Here is an 11,343-nt window from a genome sequence, read left to right on the forward strand (position 1 = left end):
ACCAACGAATAGTGGGATTGACCGTCACATTATAACGCTCCCACGGCTGAAAGGGCGAACATGTTTGGTGTGACAGGGATTCGAACCCGCGACCCTCAGATTGCGAGTCAATTCCTCTCGTAAAATATCCTCAAATTATAAGTGGTTACATCTTTAAAATCAACAATAACCATTTTTTTGTAAATTTGTAAAATTTACATAATTCTAGTTGCTTTTATTACAAACCGTATGGTATTGTTTTTGTTAAGTGTCAAAAATGGAACCCGTAAAGTGAAATTTTGTATCTTATAGTCATATAATTGTTAATATTACTTTATGCTGAAATAGTTACCCATGGAAACAAGAAACTGTGGAAATACTTTCAAAGGTGATGTTAATATCTATATGAAAAATACATACTTTCTTAAGAGCACAGTGTTATAATCAAACTGTTCTTTATGTGTCACAGAACTACAGATATTTTTTACATGTTGAAGAAAAAACGCATATATGACCGGAGTGTCGGATAACCAACGGTTGAAAAATCATAATGTGCCAAAAGTATTTATTAAAGATATAAATATTTTACAAACATTATAACTATGATGTTAATAATTTTGAGAAATGAGCATCTGTAATAGTTGGGCATTATATATTACTGGTGCTACGTTGCTCTTGACGACAAAATTCACGTTTCACAAAGACACGTTCTATCTCACCTCATTATCTCGCTTACTAATAACTAAAATGCCACATTGTGAGCTCGATACAAAATATTTATGTATTTACGAAAGACATAAACGTTCGAGGACCGCGAAATTATAGTTCTGATAGAGAAAGATAATTCAAGAAAACCTCTTATCTTAGCATGACAGCTGCCAAAGAGTAATGCTGCTTTCGTTAATCTGCAACTTGGTTCATCCCTTGGCAGAACGGGAGAAAAATCCATCAGTCAAGCGGCTGCTACTTAATAGAACTGATTTTATTTTTCTTCTTTTCAAATATGAATCCGTAAATAATACCGGTATTGAAATGCATATAAATACAGTTTAAAATGGTGAAATGGTTTACAATTAAATAAGATATAGCTGTATCATAGCGAGCTAATAACTAACAATGACACGTGGAAAGAACTTTCTTCTGTCACATAAAAAGTAGATTAACGTATATCTTCTTTGACAAAACGCAATATCACATGTAAAGGTCACATCAATAAAGATCACAGATGAGAGTAAACTCTTACCCATAAGACATGAAGCTTACTCAAAGCAATTACAATATTTTTTGTTTAGTACTCTATTGGTTTGTCCTATATATTGTATACAGAAGAGATCTAGCTGTTAGGCTTTTATCAACGACAAAGTATATTGTATTACATTAAAACATGTTTATTCAGTTAGTTAACGAGATCTTCATTAGCATATGCGCTTTAACAGAAAAAGGTAAACTCTCTAAACTATCATTTTAAAATTTATAGTCATTATAGGTTATTATAAGTGAAGCTCGTCCCAATAAATGATTTTGGAAAAGGGACGAGGAAAGAATATCATTGGGTGTCGTAACACAAACATGAATTACACAAACAGATCGAGAGATGAAGCAGAATGATGAAGTATAACAACAGATAAGTTTAAAATGTATATCCCAGGACATTTGGAAGAGAAATTAACTATTGTAGCAGAGATGTCAGAAGAAGAATAGAACAAAGAAAATATATCACCAGAGGGATGGTGTATCAAATATCTTGAAGAAAACGGAAATATACCAGAGAAACATGCTACCAATAGGAATGTAAAGTACATCACTTTTTCTTGGACATACATTATTTACATATTTTACATAACATTGAACATTTCTAATATTTTTAACATATAAAATGTATGTTTTTAACAAGTGTGAAAAATTAAAACTTTTACTTTCTGGTCACATAGTTGTTACGTGATTAATATCCCTATTGCTGAAATAGGGTTTTAGGGAAACACAAAACCGTGGAAAGATCTTCATTCTAAATTGGACCAGCATGAAAGCTTTATAGAGGGTGAAATACATTAACAGAAAACGTGGTAGAAGGACAGGCAGACGATAAGAAAATTTGGCAGATGGATGAAGTTTGCTTCCAGAAAGCTTGGTAGAGGAATTAAATGAATACCACTAAAGATTAAAAAAGTGGCAGAAGAGTGAAATATATACCACCAGAGAGAGTGGCGAAGAAGTGAAGTAAACAGCCAGATATCTAAATATAAAAGTAACTATTTCATCAGATATATTCGCAGGGAAATGAAATACACTACACACTGAACCTGGCAATAAGATAATGTATTACCTCTAGAGGTTTTGAGGAAATAAATAAATAGGTGAGGCATATTATTGGAGTGCTTGGAAGATAGCTGAAAATATGAAACTATCTATCTATAATGCTAAATTGATGGAAAAAATATTAAACTCTTTGTAGACAGTTTCAATATTTATTGCAAAAAATAATGCAACTAGCTCATCAGGACAGTGAGTGGAATATACTTAACAAGTCCAACACTTTACACTGTGATAGGGAACTACGACTCTCAACTATAATTTTTGCTTGTTTGTTTGTTTGGAATCAAGCACAAAGCTACACAATGGGCTATCAGTGCTCTGCCTACCACGGGTATCGAAACCCGGTTTTTAGCGTTGTAAGTCCGCAGACATACCGCTGTGCCACTGGGGGAGGGCTATAATTTTTCTAGAGTTTTCAGTAAAGTAGTATTTAGTAGATGTTTATAAACCAAAACAATTTATATATCAAATGTGAGAAAAAAATACTGTTTAAAGGATATATCTATTTTAATGTTTATACCAACGTGAAACAAGTTCATTCCTCATTTGTGGAAGTAAGCGATCTCAAAATATTCTTAAAAAAATCAAAAAGTTCACGGACAATATACATATATATATCTTTTCAGACATATTTGTACACAGTCTGTAAGCTTCAATATTAAAAAACAATCTTTCACGTAAAATGTCTCCTTCCCAGCGGTACATATAAGGGGTTATAACGCTAAAAATTAAGTTTCGATACCCGCGGTGGAAAGAGCACAGATAGCCCATTGTGTAGCTTTGTGCTTAACAACAAATAAACAAGTGCCGATTTTCTTACTGTTGTATTAGGATGTTGATTTTAATAAGCTGTAAGACTAAAAAGTAAATTAATTTTATGATTCATTTTTTATTCCTATTTGTAAAATTGAAAATGCAAAATGAAAAGTATACTTTTATATCTACCAGATAGAAAAGTTAACTTTTTAATTAAATTGAGAGGTATCAGATTTAAAAATCTTGTCCTCGAACAAATTCTAATTTATTATCAATCTTTGCAGGCGAAAGTAAGGTACCCAATGTTATTAGATACCAAGTAATTATTTTTCAAAGTTTATGGTGTAGGATTTCATTTGAATGCACAAGCTAAACGACACTGTACTAAAAATGGTAAATAAGTAAAATTTCACTAATTATATGAAGGATATTTTAAATTCTAGTTTATCTAATTGTACATTAACAAAAAGGGAAAAAATATGCATTACATCTAAAAATGACATTATATTTTTAAAAGCTCTTTTATATCGGATAATGAAAGTCCAGAACAGACAAGAAACATTATAAAACTTGTATGTTTTGCTGTTAATGTTTGCTTAAATAAAAGTCCAGTTTCAACGTAAATAAATGTTGAAATATATACATTCCAAACCTTTATTCTTATATTAATAGGCTTAAAACATTTGCGAACTTGAATTTTTATCTGTTCTCATCGACTCAAAAATACTTCGAATGTATTGACGTCAACGTGAAATTTAGTTCACACACGAAAGAAAACTAAAGCTGAATTTGTAATTTGCACTTCGGTACTTCTTGCTTAGTTTCAACAAATAAATAAAAATGTTTGATATTATTACAAAATATAATATAATAATATAAATTAAAATAAAATATAATACTTTTTCTACTTTCGTTTTTCTCGACACGTATTTCGAGCAGTGTTTTGAAATAAGTTAGATGCACTGACTTGAGATCACCAACAACTTAAATAATTTACACTTGGAAGTTATAGGCGAAGGTTTAACTGGAGATTAAACCCATGGTGCAACTGGTTTTAAAACATACAGACAATGCCATCTCAGCTTATACAACAAAACAAAGATTATTCAAATTCTATTTTCGTATGTTATAAATAATTGTCTTCTTGTATACAGTTTAAGTACTTCTCTGAGGTGTTGTCTTGCTTGTGGATGCTAATACTTATAAATTATACATTTCAAAATAGGAGCTGTTTCCAACACATACCTTAAATATTTTATCGACGAGATGGCGAAGAATAAAAAATCAGCTAATTAGGTAAATACAATACGTCCCTAGCTTAAACTATAATCCTAGCTATAAAATTCTCAACTCGGCAACTTTCTCAGAAAAAAAAAAACTTTGTGTTTTCTTCTCTGTAAGGCGCACAGTGCTTAACAGTTTGTGTGAAAAGAATGCATGAATCAGTGATAAAGAGTTACAGTGAAACATTATAAAAACATCGACTCCAATACAAAACCTCGATTAATTTAGATTGTGGTTGTGAAATTTAAATGCATTAAAACATCTTAATAATAACTATATTCATGCTTCACAATATATTACATAACAATAATAAGGCTAAATCGCTCGAAGTATTGTAAAGAAACGTTTATTTTTACACATAATTGTATTATTTCAGTAGAATAGTGAATGTGTATCCCGAGACCAGTTTAATAAAAAGAGCATTACAGAGAGATTTTTGAATATGCTATAACTCAACAAAACATTTTACATGTAGAAAAACAGCCAAATTAGAATAAAGGGGTGAGGCATATAAAAAATTTGATATAAAAAAATTGTTAAATTATATAAAAGGTAAAGAGTTAATTTAAAAGTGGGAAAGTTAAACAAGGAAAATGTGGCCCTTTCGTTTTTTAGTGAAACTGAAACAAGCAGCAAAATAAGTATAAAAAAAGGACTGAGCTCATTATGGTAGATTATATTCATTATCTACAAAGCTATCCTCATCACTAGTGCCATTAATAGTCCCATCAGAATCTAAATGTGTCGCGGTACGTATTCTGGTCGTAGTAACACTCCGAACCAGCTTGACAAAGGCAGAATACTGTGCTTAGAAGGATTGTACTGGTACAAAAATATTTTCTAGTTTTACAGGGCCGCTTGATGCTGCATGAACAACGGATCATCTGTAGAACAAAATCATGAGAAGTTACCACATTCATAGCTACTAGTTGCAAAGTATTTATCATATCATCACGATACCAACGATATTTCTGTGAATTTAGTTGAGGAGGGATATAATCGATAGTTGCCACCAAGTACGACAATGAAGTTTGGGTCACTTTGCATTTTCCTTAAATGACTCATCTATGGGAGCAGTAGGAGAAAGTAACTCAGTTTTTTTGCTAATCTTTGATACCCATGCTATATACGGAGCGTTTGTCATTTGATGTCGTAACAAATACACATTAATATCATAGCCTCTCGGACAACATCATCTCTACATTATCTACATGGTCAAAATGTTCGAATAGAAATCCTGATTCCACAATCAGCAGCATCTTCCTTTCCCAAAATACCAGCATCTTGTCAGTGTATTAACTTCAGTAATGACCAGAAAGCAGCAATGGAACAATGGCACTATACTTTATAGGAACAATGACACTATACTCTGCAACTGTATCTCCAATGTTATTGACCGGCACTCCTTTAATCGATAACTCCATAGTCATAGAACATGTGAGTTTACGAAGATAATAGTAATGCTAGAGAAGGAGAAACAAATCAAGGTAATCTGATATCATAAAAAGATTGGCAATGCTAAACCAGAGGACGTCTGGCTCTCTATGTTGTCAGATCCTATCTGTTAATTCTGATGCCTTGACAGATTTCGAATGTTGTGTGATCTTGACCAATTTTTTGTGAGCTTGTAGCCAGCTGTCGCAAATTGCCTTTTTTTTATGTGATTGTGTGTGGCTGTGTAAATCATGTTGTTGAGATGATATTTGATTTTTATCACTATCAGTACAAGTTTCTCTGTTGGTATTGAGGTCTTCGAAGTCAAGATATGGTGTCTGATGACCTCTTTGATGAATGCTTTTGATACTGTATCTTTAGTGTCGATGAAACACTGGGTTGGCATCATACTGATCCGGTTTTTGGTTGTTTGTTGTTGTTGTCTTTATTCCTCAGGTCGCTACAACCGTTGGATGCTAATTCATTACATATCTTCTCCAATCAACCATTCCTGATTTAGCAGTGATAAATTAAAGGGAAAGCAAATAGTCAACATCACCTACCGCCAACTCTTGAGCTACTCTTTTAACAACGAATAATTGGATTTACAATTACGTTATAGCGCCTCCACTGGCAAAAGGACGACCATGTTCGATGATGGGAATTTGTGCTCGCGACCTGCAGGTTGCGAGTCCAGTGCCAGACCCACTGACTCAGTTGGTGGTATAATATTCTGTAAAGTTGTTCAACTAATAGTGTACAGTTCCATGTTTTGTCCAATGGACAACCCACACTATAGCTGACTCGTCAATAAAACACGTGGACAATTTTCTTCTGATAACTTCAATCTTAATGGTTTTTCTCCACTGCATGTTGTTTTTCTTTAGTGCAGATTTTGATGTCATTATCTCTCCGAGTCCAAGAACGTTGAAAGACACCTTTAAAATTTATGTTGTCATAAAACCTTCAAAATCATTGTCAGGAATGTTATCCACCATCTGTTCCTATCTTGGGGAGGGAGGTTTTAGTAAAGAACACTTAATGTAGAACAATGCTCAAGTGTACTACGGTGTCATTAGTTAGATTGCGAATCTACATAGTTTGAAGATACAAAATAATCAAACGCCTTCTTAATAGGTTTCACATCAAGGTTCCTCACAAAATTACACTTTGGTTACTGAATTAATCATAGTTACTTGAGGCTGTTTTTATTTTGTTAAATTTCCATATATTGTGTCCAATGGAAATGTTCTGTACGTGCAACTACATAAAATATGTCATTTCAAATATATATATATATTTCATTCACGTAACAAAATTTTTTTATGTTTTTATTCTCAAACATTATGTACTGTACATGCTAACTTAAAAAGGCTTATAACGAACTCAAGAACTTTCACAATTAATTAAAGTACCAACAGTTCTGTATACAAAAACAAAGGCTAGAAATAAGTAATTAATTTCTGTTTGAAATTCATATAACCAAAAACATTCAAGGGTATTCTTATTAAGTATTCATATTGACCGAAGTTTTTTTTATAAAGTGCACATTTAGTAGCAATTTTATTTTCCGTTTACAAATTAATATATAGTTTCTTTCTGAATTTTGATTATAAAAGCTGTTTGCAGGTCAAATCTATTGATGCGGATAAAATATTAGTGTTGAACGCTTAATTAATCAATAAAAGTATGCAGAATATTAACTGATTGACCAAAACAGCTGTTGTACATTGTACCTAAAAAGCTTAAAAACTATTTTTAAATAGTAAGTTAATAAACGTCTATGAGGTAGTAAGACGAACAAAAGAAACTCTTAATCAAAATTTAAAATGAAAAAAAAAACGACCCTGGTAACTGATGGCTTCCCGCTAGTTCATGTTTATATTTACTGTGATACAAAGTTGCTTCGCAAATGAATAATTTAATAGTAATCAAACTGTGTACCTGACTTAAATTTCAAATCTACCTTTCTGATTATAGAATTGTCCAATTTTATTAACATGAAAACCTTTTTAACTCACACCAATTTGAAGTGAAGAAATTCAAGAAAATAAAAACTCACAGATAGTAGCTGAGGTAAGTTTTATTAGTGATAGCTGTATCTAAATACTTGGAAAATATCCTTCCATTCATTATCTTGGTTTGATGTGACTTTAAAATTTCTAAAGCATCTGATCATATAATACTCATAAAATATCCTTAAATCTATTGTATTTATTATATAATATTTGCAAATGTTTTTAATGCTTGTTTGTTTGTTCTGAATTTCGCGCAAAGCTACACTAGGGCCATCTGCGCTAGCTGTCCCTAATTTAGCAGTGTTAGACTAGAGGGAAGGCAGCTAGTCATCACCACCCACCGCCAACTCTTGGGCTACTCTTTTACCAACGAATAGTGTGATTGACCGTCACATTATAACGCTCCCACGGCTTAAAGGGCGAGCATGTTTAGTGAGACGGGGATTCGAACTCGCAACCCTCAGATTGCGAGTCGAGCTCCTTAACCACCTGGCCATGCCGGGCGTTTTTAATGTATATGATAGTGTATATACTTAAAAAGACAGTTTAATTTGATATATATATATATACTAATTAGTTTACATTTAGTTTCTAATAGATCTGATTTTTTATATTGTTACAAAAGATATTTCAGTTATTATGTAATTTGACTATGATTTGAAAGTATATTATCTAAGGTCATCCCATTTGAAAAGCTAGACCCCCAGTGGCACAGCGGCATGTCTGCGGATTCATACTGCTAGAAACCAGATTTCGATACCCCTGGTGAGCAGAGCACAGATAGCCCTTTGTGTAGCTTTGTACATAATAACGAACAACAACTGAAAGCTTGTCATATCAGGTATGAAAGTAAAAAAAAGGGAAATTGCATAAAACACAGCAAAATTACAATTTAACGCGAGAAACGACACATTCTTGGTTCTATTTAGTGAGATTTGATGTTGTATAAGTATCGATGTTATTAAACCGTAATGCTTAAATCTAGATATTTTAGAAAAGTCTATACTGAGATGAAATAATCCGTGACGCTCAAGTAAGAGGTATATATGTTTCCACAAGCACAGAATCACGTCGTATATATATATATATATATATATGTGAGATGTAGTTTCCATGTAGTAGTTTCAATGCATATATATATAACATATGACTGAAAGCATCTCAACCAACGACAGACTTGTGTTTAAATCATCTTATATCTGCAGTCTTGACTAAATCAACTTCTGTTGCAATGACAAACTTATATATCTTTTTCAAAATTCTCATAGATATAACTTTAAATTCTTTAACGCAAAAATGCAGCAATATGTTGGACTTCTTCTTCCATACCTAATGTTATAAAAGAAGTTTGAAGATTGAAATCTCGCTCGTAAGTCAGCGAAAGGACGTTTATGTCTTTTTCTTTGGATGAAAAAATAAAAAAAAGAGACACGAAATCTTGGATGACATCTCAGAAAGAGGAATCTCCAAAAGCTTTCATATATAACATCCTAGGTTTGTTTGATTTCGATTTGATCTATTATAAAATAACACTGGAAAACAAGTGATTCCTTCATTTTGATTGCTCAAAATAAACGGTCTAGAATCAGAGTGTCTGTGGAATTTACAGCATACATTTCGTGATTGTGATTAAACCGCGAAGAGCCTTTGTGAAGCCCTTGTATGTTTTCTCTGACAAATGAGACAGCTAAAATAGACGAAGAAATAAATCTTGTTACGAAGACAAGTATGTGAAATCACCACTCATCCCTAGCTTCAGTTTCGTAATTCTCCGAATCTCCAAAACTGAACATGATATATCACTGTCGTTGCACTAACAGTAATTAACACCCACCGAAACATTTTTCTTACTGTGAGTAATGCATGCAGCTATATAAAAGTAGTATTCTCAATATGTTTTGTTGGAAGTACTAGTTAAATAAGGTAGGAATATTTTATGAGCAACTACAAACAAATTAAGTAAAAGCCTTTGAAATTCACACGTATTTGTTTGTTTGTTTTGAATTTCGCGCAAAGCTACACGAGGGCTATCTGCGCTATCCGTCCCTAATTTAGCAGTGTAAGACTAGAGGGAAGGCAGCTAGTCATCCCCACCCACCGCCAACTCGTGGGCTACTCTTTTACCAACGAATAGTGGGACTGACCGTCACATTATAACGCCCCCACGGCTGAAAGAGTGAGCATGTTTGGTGTGACGGGGATTCGAACCCGCGACCCTCAGAGTCGAATGCCTTAACCACCTGTCCATGCCGGGCCCACGCGTATTTAGAATGCCAGGATTAATGAAGCATGTCTGTAATTTAGGGAAAGGTTGTGAACATTGGATGAAGTTTTTTAAGGTTTAAAGAGGTAACCAGATAATGAATGACAAATTTAAGCATGCTAATATATATTTTTCGTAAAAGTTATACGTTAAACTAATTTTCCCTTGTGAATTATCTATGATATATTTAGGAGATGAGTTTGAAAAGTAGTATCATTAATTTGTACGATTGTTTATACATTTACCAAAAGACAAATTATCTTGTTATACAAATAATAAGCAACATTTTATAAATGCAAAATGATGACGGTAAGGATGGCATATTCGGGCATTATACAGTGTAACATTAAATTTTTATATTGAAAGTCATGTAGGCATGATTAATATATAGCTATATCATACCTATGTTCTTGTTTGTATTCTTTTTGGCACTGCCATCCCTACGTCATTTTACATCTACAAAATGTTTTTTATTGTTTGTTTTGTGACGTTTTTTTCCCCTGACTGAAAGTTAGTGTATTATATGAATGTGTGTAATAAAATTTAATATTATGTGTATTGATTTCTTTTTACTCCTTCACTGCACACATAATATAGTGTTCAAAGCATTGAATATTCTACACCTTACAGTCATCTAATGTACTATTGGGTGGTAATTCCTGTTTTACCCTGTATATAAGCTATTTAAAGGAACACTAGATTTATGTTTAAAAGCTAACATCAAGAGGATAATGATAGAATCGTTTACACTAGAATTATGATTTCTAAAAATTACTACTAGTTATTACGACTAAGCGATGATATCGTGCATTGCCCAGAAACACGTAAAGTGGATTTAGGTTTAAACTGACGTTAGTGATAAAGTGTTTGTAGAGTTATCTTGACTGAAACAAAAAGAAAGATGAACAATTTGTTGGGTTGGTCGCTTTCTGGTTTAGTATCTTAACAACGGTTTCTTGCCTTATTTTTGGACGTGTTGAAGGTGAGTGGCAATCATCTTTTAAAGTAAAACTCTGTGTCATTGTTGATTTTTAGCGTGTATGTTTGTGTTATGCTTATTGAGTATAACTTGGCCATCCCTACATATAGAGTCAACCGACTCTATGATTAACTAAAGAGTTGTTGTTTTTTTAAAGAAATTGTTACCCGGATTAAACTCCTTTAACTCCATGAAATGGTTTGTTTATTGTTAACAAGACTTTGCTCTGGAATTCAGCAGTGATATCAAGTTCTAGTGCTTGTCGGTATAGCAATCTATATTAGACGTACTCCTGCAGGGTCACCGAGACTGTTCTG

The sequence above is a fragment of the Limulus polyphemus genome, unplaced genomic scaffold, assembly GCF_000517525.1.
Source record: "Limulus polyphemus unplaced genomic scaffold, Limulus_polyphemus-2.1.2 Scaffold34, whole genome shotgun sequence".
Taxonomy (NCBI): domain Eukaryota; kingdom Metazoa; phylum Arthropoda; class Merostomata; order Xiphosura; family Limulidae; genus Limulus; species Limulus polyphemus.